General features: G+C 38.7%; 1 pseudogene; it reads left to right on the forward strand.

Annotated features, from left to right (window-relative positions):
* Positions 1–589: 589 nt before the first annotated feature.
* LOC139453004 (deoxynucleoside triphosphate triphosphohydrolase SAMHD1-like) lies at positions 590–18,921 on the forward strand (annotated as a pseudogene).
* The last annotated feature ends 398 nt before the right edge of the window (positions 18,922–19,319 follow it).

Consider the following 19,319-nt stretch of genomic DNA (forward strand, 5'->3'; position numbering starts at 1 on the left):
GGTAAGTAACGACCAGAACATTTGAGTAACCACCAGATGAAGGTTCCAGACACACACCATTTCCATGGGCTGACTGGTCTGAATGTTGACCAATGGTGAGCGCTCAGTCTGATTAATATTAGCAGCTTTCCGAAGAATGCACCTCTGGCAGCTACGAATGGGGTTCTCGACATCTCCCATCATTCCTGGCCAATAAAAACTCGTCTGAGGAAGAGTCACACTCGTGTCCCTACCCAGATGCCCCTTCCCGTCATGATGATGAGAAATGAAGGATTCTTGTTGCTGCTGAAAGTAGGGATGATCACCCACTGTAGTCTGTTTCCTATAAAGGTGATTGTTAGTGATGGAGAGAGCATCCCACTGCCCGAGGATTGAAGCTGTGTCACGATCCAATGACTTAAGATACTCCTTTGAAGGACGCTGATCTTTGCAGAGAAGGTCCTCAAACTGCATGATTTGAGGACCTTCTCTGCAAAGAAACCACCTTTTATCACACACTAAACATAATACAATATAGAGAATAAATATTCACAATACAATGTACCATACCATCTGTACATTGTTGCAATGTCATTTCAGATATTTGCAAACATGTCTACGAATCAACCTGAGGCAGGAGATAAACGGAAGGCAGAAATTGTAGAAGGAGGTGACCCAGAGGCTTCCTCTACAAAGCAAAGTCGGCTCAAGAATTTTGTTCAGTCTGGTAAGTCGTATATTTAAACTGATCCAAAAGTTCTAAGTTTGAATGTGAACTATTACATTGTTCCCTTAAAATCAGAATAATCGAATGTATGTGCTTTCTTAAAGTTGCAACATTCAAGGCCTTCAAGGCCTTAGAAAAGCTGTCAAAAATGTATTTCTCTTGTTTGTTCCATGTCCTTGTGACGGGCACCACCGGTGTGGCAGGAGACACTCACCTTTTCGCGAACACCTGGTTATGCATAGGATATAGTCAAAATCGTACAATGGATTGTGAATCGTATTATTTCGTGTGATCTTGGAAAGGATTTTGTCCCTTTATTTTGTAAATAATTTCTGACAGATATTGCCAAACAGAGATAAATTATTTTTTTGTTTTGACCATGAATGGTACAAGTTCAGAATAATCTCCCTCTACCACACGCTCTCGTGGGAGCCACCCAGGTCCTACGGCATGGGTCGTTGCTTCTGCTATTGATCAATGGTTTGTCTTGTGCGAAAACGATTGTTTACACATTGCTGTGATGTAGCTAGAATACTGCTGTATTATGTTCATTCTCTCTGTGAGAAAATATTTCTCTAGTAAGAAGGATCTGTCCGTGTAAGTCTGTAATTTAAGTTGACTTATAGACATGGTGAAGGTTACAAGGCTAAAACTGTTGTCGTCTTGCAAAATAGATATTTGCCATTTCAGTTAAGCTCAAGAGCGTTCAAGTTTGATGTTGATAAAATAAACTGCTGTGTGATAGGAACGACATTTGATTACATCTACTTAGAGGAATCGATATATTTTCCTGTTATTACTTTCAGGTACCTCAACTGGCCCAGTGTGAGTATTTCATGCATGTCTTTGCTAATGTGTTTAGTGATGCAAATTAGTTCAATGTAACATTTAACCAAAGTGCCTTCTTTACAATAATGCATAGCGCTTTTGTACAAACATTATGCATTCATTTTCTGTGACACTTACCTTTTGTATACTGTCAAAGTACGTACGAAGACACCTTATAAATTTTCATTCGAAATCGTACCGTCATGCATTGGGGATTAAATGAGTAACTAATAGTAAATGCACGAGTTTTTGAAAGGCATTTAGAAGTGATACACATAAGGAAGAGAATTTATGGATGTCAACTCCTTTATCATTAGGAACGCAACGTTTCGGATCATATGCTCACTCCTTCATCAGGTGAATGAATGCTATGATGGAGAGAGGATATACTTTTGTTGTCCTCACACACATATATATATATATATATATATATATATATATATATATATATATATATATACTCACAAAAATGAGGTAAATGTTCACTCTGTGTACATGTAATAATAATATATACTCACAAAAATGAGGTAAATGTTCACTCTGTGTACATGTAATAATAATATAATAAAGTCCACGTTAGTACTTACTTACTTACTTTAGAGATTTAACGTGTGCTTTCCGACTGATGCGTATTTCGCACACGGGCCCGGCCAGGCCATTTAATGTGTTTCCGAAAGGGGCGAAAGTGGTTTGTGCAACCCAAGAGGGGGCTTTAGGGGCTGCTTATATAGAATTTGGGATTTGGAATAGATGCCGATGGGGTTGGGGAGGAGAACTAAGGGAGCTGGGTATGGTGGATGTTTGTTTGTTCATGTGATTTTGATTTGGTAGGCTATTGTGTTTTTAGATGTGTTTTATGAGTTTTGTTAAAGAATACGCCTAAGGCCTTGAAGTTTTCTAGTTTATTTTGTGGGTTTAGTATTGCTTCTAGAGTGAGGGCCTTGTTTAGATTGAGGGTGGTTTGTAATGCGGTCCGATCTGCTAGGTAGTGTGTGCAGTGGATGAGTGCATGTTCTGGGGTTTCTGGTTGTTTGCAGTGTGGGCAGTTACCTGTAGGGTGTTGTTTTTATTTTTTTTTAGGTGGTTATTTAGGTTGGTGTGTCCTGTTTGGAGTTTAGTGATTATTCTGTCGATTTGTTTTGATGGATGGAGAATTTTTGGTTTGGTTAGTGGTTTGCTGAGCACTTTTTTTTATTTGGCTATTTGAGTTTAGATATAGGTTATGCCATTTTTTTTATTTTTTGCTTGTTTACACTTTTAATTTCTGATTTTGAGATGGGTAAGTTTAAGCTTATTTCTGGGATTTTGAGGGATAGTTTAGCTGCTTTATCAGCGTTTTCATTACCGTATATTCCTACGTGGGCGGGTATCCACAAGAAGGTTATTTGTTTGCCTGCCTTAGTTAGGTCGTTGGAGCTTTTAAGTATTTGATTTATTAATTTAGGTCGGTTTTTGGTATTTTGGTTTTGGAGGGCTAGCAGTCCACTTAGGGAGTCGGTAAGTATTAGGATTTTTTTGTGTTTTTTTTTATTCTTGATTGTGGAGGGCTGAGGCCATGCCCATTAGTTCTGCCGTGAATATTGATTGGTTGTTTGGGAGTCGGAAGGATTGTGTGGTTTTAGTTGGTTGTGTGGTATGGACTCCGAAACCTGTGTGTTTGGAGGTCGGATCTGAGGATCCGTCCGTGTAAATGTGACACCAATTTGGCCAATTTTCGTGTATGTATGCTGGTGTGGTAGTTTTAGCTATGTTTAGGTCGGTTTGTTTATTTATTTGGCTAGCTAGTGTTGTGTCTATTTTGGGTATTTTAAGTTTAGGGGTGAAGATATTTGATTGTTTGCAGTTTTGTATAAGATTTTTAATTTGGTGTTCATTTAGGTAGTTTGTTATTCTTTGGGATATTGGAGTAAGTAAGGGGTGTTTACGAGCTTGAGTTTGGTTTTTGGGGCTGATGTTTTGGTTTATTAAGTTTTGGATGAGAGGGTTTGATTGGGAAATTTAAGCTTAGCTGTTCCCTGCGTAGACTTAGTGGCATTTCTCCTGTTAAGGCCTGAAGTGAGGTGTAGGAAGTGCCATGTTTGGTGCGTGTAATTAGTTTGAGAGCCTGATATTGTATTGAGTCAAGTTTTTTAGATAGAGAGTTGTTTAGGGTGTTGTATATGGCGCAGCCGTAGTCTAGTTTTGATCTAATTAGTGATATGTAGAGAGAGAGGAGGGTATCTTTGGAGGCTCCCCAGTTAGAGCCAGTTAGGCATCTTAGGGTGTTACGGTCTTTACTGCATTTAGTTGTTAGGTTTTGGATGTGAGCATCCCAGGTGAGATGTTCATCGAAAATAAGTCCTAAGAATTTGGTTTGTTTTTGAAATTTGATTGTTTGTTTAGCTGGAGGATTGGGGAGGCGGGTTTCATGTTTTTATGTTTGAATACTATTCCTGTTGTTTTTTTCTGAATTAAGGGAGAGGCCCTATTTGTCAGCCCATTGTTGTATTTTATTAAGAGATTTTTGGAGTCAATTTTGGACCATTTTCATGCTTTTAGTGCGGATCCAGATGGCTCCATCATCCGCGAATTTTGATGTATTCACTTTAGGGGATAGGCCCTCGAATAGATCGTTTATCATTATATTGAAGAGGGTGGGGCTGAGGATACTGCCCTGTGGAGTGCCATTTTCTAGGGACATTGGTTTGATAGAGTTTGGTCTATACCCACGGTTTTTTTACGATTGTTTAGGAAGTCCTGGATGTGGTTTATTATCTGACCTTTGAGTCCTATTTTTTAAAGTTTTTGTATTAGCCCATCGTGCCATACCATGTCGAAAGCTTTAGAGAAGTCTAAGAAGATGCCTGTGGTATATTGTTTATTTAGTTGTCCTGTCTTAATATCTTGTTCTAGTCGGGCGAGGTTATCTAGGGTTGAGCGGCCAGGAGTGAAACCGCTTTGATCTGGGTTTATGATGTTATTTTGGGTTAAGTAATGTTGTAATCTATTTTTAGCCATTGATTCCATTACTTTACATAAGTTTGAAGTTAGGGATATTGGTCTATATGAGTTAGCTTGATTAGCTGGTTTATTAGGTTTAGGGATTGGTATGACTAGGGCCTGTTTCCAGGGAGTAGGAACCTGTCCGTTTAGGTAGATGAGATTGTATAGTTTGTGTAGTGCCTGGAGTAGTTTTAGGGGGAGTTTTTTTAATTATTTGGTAAGAAGTCTAATCCTGGGGCTGTGCCCTTTTTCCTGTTTTGGATTACGCAGAGGAGCTCCTCCATTGTGTAGGGTTGATTTATTTCTAGATTGTTATTGTTTGGTTCTTTTGTGGGTTTGTTTTCTGTTTTAAGTTTATCTTGGAATTTTTGACTGAAGTTGGTGTTACTGCTAACGGCCGAAAAGTGGTTGGCGAGATTATTTGCTTTTTGGGCGGGGTTGGTTGAGTTGTCAATGTTAGGTTTTTTTTATATCGTTTTAAGCCTCTGATGGCGTGGATTTTGCGCCAGACCATTCTGGCATCTGTACGGTTATTTATACCTTCGCAGAATTTTTCCAGTCTCTACTTTTGGCTATTTGGACTAGTTTTTTAACCTGGCGGTTTAGTTCGTGGGCTATGTTTAAATTTTTGCTTTATTTAAGGCTGATTTACGTTTTCGTCTAGTCTGTTCTATTTCCTCATTCCACCATGGTACCGTCGGTTTGCCTGTCTTAGATGTTTTGAAGGGGATGGAGGTTTTGGCTGCGTTTATTATATAGTCTATTAGGTTTTTACAATAGGTTTCTGGATCATTATATTCTATTTCGTTTAAGTTAGCTTCGTTGCAGATATCTTGGAATTGGTCCCAGTTAGCTTTATTGTAATGGAATTTTGGTTCTTGGTTTTCTGTTTGGATTGGTACGTTTGTATTTCCTATGGTTATGTTTATGGGGAAGTAGTCACTACCTAGCGGGACGTCGTGCACTTCCCATTGAGTACTTTGGGCTAGATCTGCGGTGCATATGGTTAGGTCGATAGCCGACATTTTTTGGTTTATCTTATCGTACCTCGTGGGTTAGTTGCTATTAAGGAGTACTAGGTCGTTTGTTTCTATCCATTCGGAGATTAATTTGCCATGATTATCTATTTTATCATCTATGCTCCATGTAGGATGGTGAGCGTTAAAGTCTCCTAGGAATATAGTAGATTTATCGCTTATTTGGAGTAGTTTGTTTAGATCCTCAGGTTGGACTTTTTGTTCCGCCCAGTGGTAAATATTTATGATGTTTATGTTTCGGTTATTTCATGTTTCAGCATGTGATTTGAATGCTGTTGGCTTCTAGGTTTGGCGTGTCTATTTTTATTTCTTCGTAATTTATATCTTCCCTGATAAATATGATTAGTCCTCCTGCGGCTCTTCTTGTTTTCGGTTTAGCTCTGTCAGTTCTAACTGAGTTGTAGTTAGGTAGTGTGAATTCGGATTTTTTTGAGAATTTGGTTTCCTGTATACAAGCAATGTGAGGGCCTTTAAATTTAGTTTAAAGTTCATGGCCGTGGGAGGTGAGTCCGTTGGCGTTCCACTGAAAAATATTTAGTCCTTCCATTATTGGGTTCGGGTGATTGGTGATTTAGTTTTTAGTTTAAAATTTATTCGGTGACTTCTTTTAGACGGAGGTTAAAGAGGAAGAAGGGTAGATTGGTTAAGTTTAGATTGAAAGCTACTTTGTGGAAAGATTTCATGTTAACTTTTGGTGAGTTTTGACTATGCATGTATGCTAGGAGTAAGGTGTTATTTAGGTTTTGGGTGTTGTCTGGTTGGGAAGTTTGGAGTAGTTTCTATTGTTTCCTCAGTAGTGGAGAAATCTTCGTCATCGGTTAGATTAGGGTTAGCTGTTTGAGTTTCCATGGGGGAGGCATGTGATGTGGAGGGCTGTGTAGGTGTTTGCTGGATGGGTGTAGCTGATGATTTCTTAGTGTTTGTGTTTTGTTGTTGTGCTTGCTTGTGGGAGAGTGTTGTTGCCATATGGGCTGTAGGGTGCTTGGATGAGGGTCGTGTTGTGGTGGTCATTTTGAGGTTTGTTTTCCATGCGGGGGTTGATGTTTTGGCTATGTGAGATGTGGGAGAGTTCGTGGTTGGTTGAGTGGCTGCTTGTGTGTGTGAGGTGGGTGCTGTTTCTCGGTAAGGGCCCCAGACAGAGCTGTCGGTTATGGGTGTGGTGTTTATTTGTGGTAATTATGCAGGTGTAGCAAATTTTCGTGTTTGGATTTTAGCCGTGTCTATGTTTATGTGTTTGTTGGCCTGCTGGATGAGTGTTTGTCTGTATGGGCATTGGTTTGAAAGTGAAGTGTGTTGGGTGGATTTGCAGTGGATGCACCAGGTTGTGCATGTGCCTGGGCAGTCTGTTTGTGCGCATTTTTTTTACATTTAGTTTTACGGTATGTGCATTGGGAGGCAGTGTGGTTGTATTTGAGGCACTTTGAACATTGCTTAACCTGCTTTATATAGGGTTTTACTTCTAAGTTGGTGTGGGCTCCGAAGGATATGTGTTTGGGGGCTTCAGGGAATTTAGCGGTCTCTTTGAAGTTGATTATGACAATGGAGGTTGGGACCGTTTTTCCGTTTCTAGTTGAGGTTATTCTACGCGTGCTGGTGATTAGGGGTTGAGGGTTTTGGTCTTGGTTTATGTTAGCTTCTAGAGAGTATAATTGTAAGTCCTCAGTTGTTTCCCTTGGGTTAACCCTAATTACGCCTCGTGTATATTGTTGCCAATTAGGTGTTTGTTTGATTACCGTGACGTGGAATATTTGAGTTATTTTATTTGCTGCGTTGTAAGATTTTCGGTTAGGGAAGATTATCTGGTATCCTTTGTTGGCTTTTTTAATATTGTTGTAATATATTTTTTCTCTTTTAAACCAAAGTCCTATTTTATCTGCCGAAAGTTCTAGTGAGAGAGTGGTGCCTGAGCCTGCTGAGAAGAAGTAGAGGGCGAAGGTGGTGAGGAAGGCGGCCGGGGAGGGTGTTGGCGATGGAGGTGGAGTGGATATTGTCGAGTTTGCGTTTTTTTGGTGTTTTGAGGTGGCAAGTTAGCTGGTTTGGTAGGGGTGGTGTGTGTCGTGTTTTCGCCATACTCGGTCATACAGGTGATTAGCAATAGACAATGGAAGTCAACACTTTATAGTAATTAGTGCTAATGGAAGCCAGGACTTAAATTATCACTGATTAGTAATTGACAATGGGCAAACGGGAGGCCGGGGGTAATTGGCACTTATAGGTAAAACAATAGAAAGCGATATGGGCAAATGGATGCAAGCTAGATAATAAGCACAGGCAAAGAGAGACCAAAGCAATAAGTCCCAAGCACGAGGCAGATAGTTTCCCTACTCACAGTTCATGGCTGGCTGGTGTCTCCTGATGCCAATGGCTTCTTGTAGTTTTCTTTGTCGCCAGTTATTGTTGTTGGATTAAGCATATATTCCGAAATGTTGTGTTCCTAATAATAAAGAAGTTGACATCCATAAATTCTCTTACTCAGTATATGCACGGATATATATCACACATATGTGAATGTTTTCTTTCTGCAGACAAGATTCCAGTTCGAAGGTAGGCATTGTTACCTCAGGCAGAGTACCTCAATCGTACTATCGACTCTGCTTTATGTAGAGATTTCTATCGGCTATGGAAATGGTTTTGTCGCTTTATTTACTCTCTTTAAAAAAAGAAACGCAAAGGTAGATTTTTAGTAAATTAATTGTACCTAATAAAGTCGATATATTTAATAGCACAGATACAAATATGAAATTTTGGAGCTCGATAGTCACATGTTGCTGTTATTCAAAGGCATTGAAAACTGTTCGTTGTCATGTCACATAAGGCCACAAGGTTGTGTTGAACTCAGTTCCTCGTGTGACCTCCCCGGACAGCAATCACGGCTCTGCATTTCCTCGGCACTGACTGGATAAGTTTACGAATTCTGTCCTGCGGAATTCTGCGCCATTATGCTTGTAACGCGTTGGCCAGTTGTGTGAATATCTGCGAGATCAGAAGATCTCAACGGCCAGGGAAAGGCGTTGATGTTGGCATTATGAAGGTAGTCTACCGTGACACGAGCTGTGTGCGGTGGAGCCTTGTCCTGTTTAAACAGCCCCCTCTGATGGTAAATGATTGGAATAAGATGAGGTTGAAGAATTTGATTCATGTAGCGATTTGCTGTCAAAATTCCCTGAACCACAACCAAGTTTAAGACATTGCAAATCGACAATGGCTGCTATATACAATATATTGTTAAACCCAAGGAAGGATCCGATTCAACCTTATTGTATTCTTAGATCTTCAAGGATCCTGTTCACGGAACTATAACGGTGACGGGTTTGTGTGTGAAGATAATAGACACCCCGCAGTTTCAGAGGTTGAGGTATTTGAAGCAACTTGGAGGAGGTTACTTTGTATATCCGGGCGCAGCACACAACAGGTTTGAGCACAGCATCGGGTAAGTTATATCGCAATGGCGAGGTCAAAAAAAGTGCCCATAAAACCCTTCCTTGAGCATATTCTGAGGACATGAATAATTTGCCGAACATAGCTTGTTAAAAGGTGTATTTTTTTTTCTGTAATTCTTAATGCGCGTACCGATGTAAACTTTCTTTGTAACAACAGAACCTACTATCTGGCTGGAACATTTGCTCGGATTCTGCAACAGGAATATCCAGAACTGGAGGACGATGAAATCAAGTGCATTGAAATAGCAGGATTGTGCCACGATCTCGGTAATTAGTGGACTTTTTTTTCAAAATCACAATACATTTTGATCTCGATAGAGGCTATTTCAAAGAGGAAAGAAAGTTAAAAAAAACAAAACATTTCTATCGACAGAAAGATACTGACACGACACGAATATGTGCACTACATTTGTGTTTTTGTTCTTTAAGGACACGGCCCATTCTCCCACGTCTTTGACAACTTCTTTATACCTCGTGTTGAGCCAGACAGCACGTGGAAGGTATATACACTTTATGTCCATAGGGGATGTCATTTCTGTCACGAAAAGAAATGTAACAATTCCTGTATCAAACAGTTAACGTTAACAGCAGGCGTTGTTAAAACATCCTTATAATATTTGTAATTTTTTGAAATTCAAAGGATCAGCACGCTTAAGTACAACATGAAGAGTAAATGACAGTTTGGGATGTGATGATACACGACACCAAAGCATTCATCTTAATATAAGTTTATTTTTTTACACATTCTCATAGTACAATATATGTTTCAGTCATTTGATCAGATTCGCATTGATTGTGATATGTATTGTGTGAGCCACTTTTCGTAGGATATTAATTAAATGAACAAAGTGGCATTAAACTAAACACAATTACTCATATTGTGAGAAGAGTGGAAACATATTTGGGCAATGAAAACATGTTAATAAAGACAGTAAAACTGTTAACAATATGAAACAGATGGATTTTCAACAGAATAGACTGATAATTAAGTTATGGTTACAGTGTGTATGGGCACACATAACAGACAATGGTTATAGGGGAAAACATTAAAGAAGTTGATTTCGTTTACTTCAATGGTTTCAGCATGAGGATGCATCAGTGATGATGCTTGAATATTTACTTGGAGAAAATGACCAAGTGAAGAAAGCCTTTGATGAGTTTGATAAAGATGGGACTTGTCTCGAGCTCATTAAGGATCTCATCAAAGGCGGGAAAGGAAAGTTAAGTATTTTTATTTTCCATGGCGAGCTGGCATAAACTATGTTTCTTATTTTGTTACACTTTGTAGCTACCCATGGGACTAGATACCTGTCTGTCAGACAAATGCAGGAATATTGATACAATAAAATAGAAAGCAAACATAAAGCAAACCATAGAGGTTAGTAAAATGGACAGCCTCTGTGGTCCATTGGATAGAGCATCTGCCCGGTGAGTGGAAGGTCGGCCCCAGCCCACGGTGTCAAAAGACGCTAAAAAATGGTATTTGTTGTTACCCTGCCTGTCGCTTCATGTTAAAGTGCGCCATGGTATCTCAGTGGGCCACTATACAATCGGCATTAGTCTGGACTATAAGCATCTCACACAAACACGCACAGTATGTTACCATATTAGAGCAATATCACCGATCCCGACGTCAAATCTCACCTCGGCCTAAACATACTGAATGTATAAAAGTGGACCATGTGTTTGTCACTTGTGAGCATCTTTTACAATGTTATATGTTACAGGATCATGTGAAAGATGAACGTGTGCTCGAAAAGAGGAAAACAAGGCCTTTTCTTTATGAAGTAAGTATTTCATACAACCGTCAATATTTAGGGAAATATTAGCAGAATTGGTTTGTTGATAATTAAATAAATAAATACTAAATTATGATGTTACCAGGACATAGGCACATTTTCCGACATTGTTACCATCTTGTCAAATCTCTCTGTGTTGGAAATCTAAGATATAAACATTAGTGTATAATACATTTTTTTATCACCAGATTGTCAACAACGCCCAAACGGGAATTGACGTAGACAAGTGGGACTACTTTGCTCGCGACTGTCACATGATGGGCATAAAAAATAACTTCGACCACGAAAGGTACATGAAACTGGCGCGTATTATCCTCGTCGATGAAGAAGGCGGCAAAGTGCCCCGGATCTGTACAAGAGACAAGGTAATCCATCAATCTGCATTGGCTATTGCCTTAGTGTTGAGGGACTCATAACAGGTCACACCTTACACCAGTGTACATCGTCATATTATCGCCGACTACAACAGTTACATCATATTAGAATGGTTAACCTCTCGACGTTGTGACTATTAACATATTCATAAACAAGTCTCCCCTTGGTGCATCTGTCCCCATGAGTGGGCTCACCGCAGCTTTGCAGATTTCGAGACTGTACAAGTGATGGATACAAAACATCTGTCATGACGCTTTAGAACGGGATATGTACAAGTGATAGATACAAAACATCTGTCATGACGCTTTAGAATGGGATATGTACAAGTGATAGATACAAAACATCTGCCATGAAGCTTTAGAACGGGATATGTACAAGTGATGGATACAAAACATCTGTCATGACGCTTTAGAATGGGATTGTACAAGTGATAGATACAAAACATCTGCCATGAAGCTTTAGAACGGGATATGTACAAGTGATGGATACAAAACATCTGTGATGACGCTTTAGAATGGGATTGTACAAGTGATAGATACAAAACATCTGTCATGACGCTTTAGAATGGGATTGTACAAGTGATAGATACAAAACATCTGTCATGACGCTTTAGAATGGGATTGTACAAGTGATGGATACAAAACATCTGTCATGACGCTTTAGAATGGGATTGTACAAGTGATAGATACAAAACATCTGTCATGACGCTTTAGAATGGGATTGTACAAGTGATAGATACAAAACATCTGTCATGACGCTTTAGAATGGGATTGTACAAGTGATAGATACAAAAGATCTGTCATGACGCTTTAGAACGGGATATGTACAAGTGATGGATACAAAACATCTGTGATGACGCTTTAGAACGGGATATGTTTACTATTCATTGTTTGTTATATTGATACTGTACACGTTTAAAAAGAATGTTAACACAACACTGATGAATCAGCGTGTAGTTATTGTTAAGACCGTATTTGGTATGATTTAGTGAATGCTATGCATATGTTGACCGAAGTTGGTGCAGGAAGTGTGAACAACACGCCCGTCTATGGGGCATCATACACGTTCACTTACGGACTCCAGCTTCTTTATTCTTGCAATGCGACGTCTCAGATAGGATGGCAGTAACTTTATCAAGACAGTGCTTGGCACTCAGTACACTGATACCACAGCTTCTATATGCCACGTGGGGATACCGTAAACGTGTTCGTCCCTGATGGCAGCTGTGACAATCGTGACTGAGTTTTGGGATGAGGTTCCACAGAAGAAAATATCGGGACGCTTAAGCTGTGCAAGAGAACTAACTGTCTGACCAGATTCATGTTCCGTTTGTTTTGACTGCAGGAGGTCGACAACCTGTACGACATGTTTTACACACGGATGACGTTACACCGAAGAGCATACCAGCACCAAGTTACCCGTGGAGTGGAACTCATGTATGTACAGTCACACATCTTCACATATTGACAAAACATGTGAAAAAAACCAATGAATGCACTCCAATAACTATCGTTTGTACAAGTAGATCGTTCCTCATTAAACGGGCAAACTTTACATTTTAAATGGCACCCGTAGTTTGAACATGTTGCATGTATATTTTCAGGATTGTTGATGCGCTCGTAAAAGCTAACGCAACTGTGCGGATATTAGGACGGGATGGGTAAATGGAGTTTCATATTGAATTTTTTGAAACATGACAATAAGGTGAGGTGAAATGAGTTTAATCTCCCAGTCCAAGATTATTGAACTAATATGGCGACGTGCATGCACGTATGTGTGTGTGTATGTGTGTATGTGTGTGTGTGTGGCTGCCTGTTTTAGTCCCGTCAGATGGCGATTTTATAGTGCTAGCCCACCGAGATACCTTGCCGCAGTATAACATGAATACCCAACTGAGACACTGACTGACGAGCCGACCAGTGCTTGTTTATCCCCTTTATGCCAAGCGCAAGACAGGGCAACAACAAGTACCAGAGACGAACCAGTCTCGATCTTCCACCAGAACAGATTCATTCCATTGGGCGTAGGAGGCTGAATAGCGGGGTAGATCATATGGAAGGATCACTGTTAATAAGAAATGTTTGTTGTTTAACGCCACACCTATTGGACGACGGTCTGTAAATAATCGAGTCTGGCCAGACAATTCAGTGATTGACATCATGAGCATCGATCCACGCAATTGGGATACGATGACGTGCATCTACCAAGTCAGCGAGCCTCTCCACCCGATCCCGTCATTTGGCTCTGCATGATTTGTGAATGTGCATGAGCTTACTAACTCTAATTTGGATATAAATAAACTTATAAATTATTAAATATACAACGATACAAATGCTTTGTAATTTTCTAGTTTTGTTTCAGTTACCGAAAAATATCTGAATGTATCGAGGACATGGAGGCCTACTCCAAGCTGAATGACAGCATCCTACAACTGGTGGAGCTTCCTATAACACTGGGGATGAGTCCCCAAGAAACTGACTCTGGTGAATATCATGTTTCAGTGTCGTTACTAGATTAAATGAACGTCAAATATTTCCTTTGTCACATGTACACACAACACAGAATAATCATGTAGTATCCAATCACAGATTGATAATGTTATATCATTACTAGCCCGTTAGAGGAATTACTACTGCTTAATAACAATAACCCTTATTACATACTGTTTAATACCAAAGCGCGTGCTTTTTTACAGTGGGAACTATTTTCCTTAATACTGTAAAATAAGGAAGTTGTTATCCATACAATTGTTTCTACTTTGTCATCCGTCAACTTCTAAGTAATGCCTATCAAACAGTTTGGAACAGTTTTCATTGACAAATATTGAAAACACTTAACATCCCGGGGCTTATTCAATGGCATTGCGTGGCGTGATTATTCATCAACAAGAGGAGCTTATGCAAACACAATGACCGCAGAAACCGTTGCTAGGCCGACGACACATGGCCTTGTTTCGGTGGTGTATCTCACAACAAATTATGATGGTGTATAGTGACGTGTTTGTTAACTGTTTGGTGCAGGGCCCTGTTCCACAAAGCGATCTTAGCACAACGACAGCCGAAGGTCTGTGTTAAAATATGGGAGTTACGATAACCTTAGCGATACGATAGCTTTGTGGAATGGGACACTGAATTCTTAAGTATAATATAATATTAATTTAATGCATATGTGTCAACTTCTAATTTGTTTAATTTATTTTCTCATGCTCAAATGAAATAATCTAGATTATTGCTAGATGTCTGCATATATACTCACGACCATACCATTTAAAAAGAGTTATACACGGACAATTTGCAAGAAATAAGTAAAACACTAGACTCGCTCTCGTATAATTCCAGTTGTATGAAACTCGTGAATAGTTCTGCTCGTCAAATACGAGAACTATACTTCTTCAAATAAATTGGTATTCGTGGGAACTTGTTAAGTATTATATATTTATTAAAATATTGACATTGACGTATAAACATTTCGTGGCCTCTTGCCATTGCTTTGTGTAATGTAGGATTTCAATACGTGGATGGAAAGTATTATTAATAGGAAGACATAAAACCAGGTACACACTAATAACTGCATCTGTTAGAAAAGTCATCTAGAGATTTTGCCAGGGGTGAAATATACATAGAAAGGTACACTTATATAAAGGGCATGTCACAAAATGATCAAACATGAAATGAACATATGGAGATGGCTGCACTTAATATTTAACTGTTCAGGAATGAGCTGTAGAGAAAGAGTAAGGTCTGATCGTCCTTAAGATGCCGTGTCTAAAGCTCAAGTGGAGGCTTCCATCGAACGTTATGGCCCACATCCGTGTTATAATTGAGCATATCGTGTTATAATTGAGTATATAGTGTCACAATTGAGTATATAGTGTTATAATTGAGCATATTGTGATATAATTGAGCATATCGTGTTATAGAGATTACTACACGAGTGTCTGTCAGATACCATTTATCTTACAACAAGTTGTTTCAAAACGTATCTAACGAGCGAACGCTATGGATCATTTCCAGGCACACTTGAAGCAAGAGAAATCATCGGAAGAATCTGGAAAAGAGATTTGTATAAGTGTGTTGCCAAATACAATCTGTCTGCTGCTGACCCTTTTACACAAGTATGATGATAGTTTTGTATCGCGGTTATCTCACAAATTATAATGGATGAGCAAAGGCCGTTGCTTTTACAGAGTGGTTCACTTCACAGCGAAATATCAAATCATTGTAAACTTATTGCGGACCTCCAATGAGCGAGCATTAGTTTTGTGTGACGAAAATCCAGTGAAGATTTATAACGTTCATTCCCCATTTGTAGCAATTCATTGAAGCACATTTACTTGTTCATCTACTTTGGTGTAATTTGAGTGAACTGGTACAACACAATATTTTACTTTCAGGATGACATTCCAGGTATTAAAGAAGAAATTCTTCATGCTGAAAAAGAAACAACCTTTAATGGAGAACAGTTTGACATAATTGTATGTACAACTTACTTTACCAAGTTCGAAATAGTTGAAATAGTCTGTCTCTTACGGTCATGTCTTTGTTTTTGTTCGTTTTATTTTTGTATTTTCGCTTCCTGAGAGTATGCCAGTTTTTGTCAAACTTTTTTCCAGTTTTAATTTCTTAAATAAAAAGGAAGCACTTTTTGGTATCTGTGAAGTATGATGTTGTCTCCACTTGATTTTTGTTGATATCTGCCGAGATAAGATGGCCAAATATGGTGTTTGTACATGTGTATGGTGCAGAAAAATAATGATATAATGTTGCAAATCAACTAACATGTTTTTGCTGTCTCTGTCAAGTCTCTCGAATATTGTTAATGTCTGTATTGGTCCTTGTTTCCCTGAAGCTTTCACTTATTTAAGTCACTGACATTTGACATACTTTCTGGCATTCGCAGATAGCTTACACATGTTTCAGCCATTTGCTTTAAGTACAAGTATGTTCTTTTGACGTTTTTGTTACGGTTTGCATTATCAAGAATCCAGCATTTTGTATTCAGTCATTCGTTGTTTCTTTGTTTTCATAATCACTTCATATGTTTGGGGACAATGGTTACGTTGAATTGGCAAGAGGAACACCTAATATAAAGTGACCACTCTTGCAGATTTTGGCACATCTAGAAACAGATGCATCCCATATTTTATACTGTTCCAATTTGGTTTATTTTGTAGCTGAAGTCTTTCGATTATGGACAGAAAAAAGATGATCCAATAACAAAAGTTTGGTTTTATAACAAATCAAACCCTGAAAAGGCTTTCACCCAGCCAGAAGAACAGGTATGCTAATGTAACGCATGAATCCATCAATGAAGACACGATCCATGTGTTGGGTTGAGTTCTTTACTGTAATGCTTGATCTCTTAGTTACAACGTTTCGGTCTCGTGGTTACAATGGTCCTGTCCACATTATCACATCCAATATAAAATACTTTATACGAACTGTAACTGACATACATACATACACAGTTGGATGCACATTACTCTGTACAGGACATACACAATAACTTAATAGCAAAATAGCATTACAACATACAAAACATTAACAAACGTTGAATGCCAAGTGACTGCTTAATTACAATAGAGATATTACCAAAATCTTTTGAACAGTATATTACCATAATCACGATGAATTAAATGACGACAATATATACAACACACATAATTACCAACTATGGGCGGAACCACGTGTTCTCACGAGCAGGTATTAATTAACCTGGTCACCACTGCCGAATCCAACCTACAGCATATCAAATACAGCAAATAATACAATAATTAACTGCATAGACAAAACTGCCAAACGTTTACAATCAACAGTTATTCTGTAATAAATATTCATTTATCTTGGAAATACTAAATTAAAGATGTTGAACTTAAAATCCACCACCAAATAACTTGAAATAAGCACTAACACTTTGCTATACTACAAACAATAAATACAGGAACTAATGAAATGATAGTGAGTGTGTTATTACGATAAATGTCTGCAAAGTAAATTTCGGGCGTGTAGATCAATACCTCGTGTGTCAACCATGTTGGACTTTACATACACGACACCTTGATGGCATACTGTTGATTAAAGTGCACATGGTTGCCTTTGGCATTAACGGCCACTCCGCCTGAAGATCTGCTTGAAGCTGGGAAACGTTGACGGGTGATGGGTCTCCGCTGCATTCTCCGCCCACGAACATCCCACAGATGCTCTATTGGGAATATGTCAAGGGAGATAATCGGTGACGATGTGGTCTGTCATTGTCGCCTTGCAGTGACGATGATTCCAGTGACTTTAACGACAGGACGCAACTTTTCATCAACATATCAATGGACAACCACATGTCTTTTCACGGTCATTAAATCAGTTCGCCTGTTAATTGGCATACCGCCCATCACCATAACACTACCAACCCATACCGAACATGATCAAGACGTGTAGCCGTGGCATACCTCTCGACGCTACTTCGCTAACAACGTTTTATATCATCTTTGAATTGGAGACAAAACCTTGATTCTTCTCTAAATGGAAGATGTTGAAATTATTTTTTGATAACAGGAGCAAATTTGAATCTATTGTGTAGTGCAATAAATGTAATGAGAAGATATTGTCTTGGTGTCGTTTTTAAGGTCTGCACAGCCGTCATATAGCTGGACTATTGCTGAGTGCGGCGCTTAACAACAAAAAAATCTAAACAAACAAATTTAAGGTCTGCAACCCCACTCATTTAACGGTACTTGTCCCTCAGCCGAGTAATTACACTTTTTGATCTGCACAATATTTGGGTTAAATTGTTTACAAGAATAATAGATGTGTTTGTTATTTAATACATTTAAGTTCCAAATAAATTTTGAAATGTTTGGGGGCTGTCTGTGTTTCCAATTATGATAATTTCTTATGATATGCAATCAGCGATTTGATTATTCAAACAATTATTTATAGTAAACTATCAAGTAGGCATACAACATTGTTCATGGAATATTTATATTTATTTTCGAGAAATCATGGATGCTTCCAAAAAGATTTCAAGAGCGTGAAATTGCTATCTATTCCAAAAACAAGAAGTTCGAGGAAGATATTGCCAAAAGTTTCAGGCTCTGGTCTACTGCACGAAAAGAAAAGGTAAATTTGGCTGAGCATTCTATATTATTCATTAGAACCAATGTTCTATATCCATGGATACTGTGAACCTGTCTTATATTTTAAGTTTTGGCTATGTAATTTAGAATGGTAAATATGTCCATTTTAACTATGTAATCTTTTGTTTGAACAGTTCCCGGAGATTTAGGAACAGATGACACAGATGCCAGAAGCCTCGAACCAGTGAAATGGGAATGCCCTCACAATACAGAAGCCGTGTGACGGTGATAACCGAAGGCCTTCAAAGGCTTAGTGCTATTTAATGTGTAACATTCATTCTTCATATCTTATCATACTAACTTTTATTCATGGCTGGTGCCTTAATGGTGATAGATATGTAATAGTTGGTTGACATCTGCATGCTGATTAACTCTCTGCCACTGACCACATTCCACTGAAGGAAACGGATCAGTTTCATTGTGTGTTTGAACTCGAACGTATTCTTTACATCCTTCGTTTTGTGCCCTATTTTGGATTCACATCTTTCTTGGTAAATGCATGTACATTTTTTAAGAAACGTTATTTCCCTGCTTACTTACGCTTTTTTTATCAACATTCCAAGTAACATAATAAATGAAGCAGATAGTTGTATGTAATTGAAGCTTTAATTAAGAAATAAGCGACTCGTGGGGTTTGTTTATCGTACAATAAAATACTGGGGGGAGAATAAACCATGAGGGGCTACGCCTCATGGTTTATTCTCCTCCCCCCCCCCCCCCAGTGTTTTATTGTACGTTAAACAACTCCCACGGGTCGCTTATTTCTTATATGAAATATCAACATTATGTACAGCATATTTAAGGATGACGATAAAATGTATTACCTGTATTTTAATATTGATGGCGTGGTCCAACATGAGACGTCATCAATGTGCCAATGTGCGAGCGCATGTTGGTATCTCCAGAAATGATGTCATGGTAGAAGAATGTTTCGTGGTAAAATTAAACACACTTCGTTCTTCATTGTTCTTTGCGATTTATCGCTTTGCTATGTTATATTCTGCTATAAATGTATATTCGATC

This window comes from Haliotis cracherodii, unplaced genomic scaffold (assembly GCF_022045235.1).
Source record: "Haliotis cracherodii isolate W230 unplaced genomic scaffold, xgHalCrac1.p SCAF_10, whole genome shotgun sequence".
NCBI classification, from domain to species: domain Eukaryota; kingdom Metazoa; phylum Mollusca; class Gastropoda; order Lepetellida; family Haliotidae; genus Haliotis; species Haliotis cracherodii.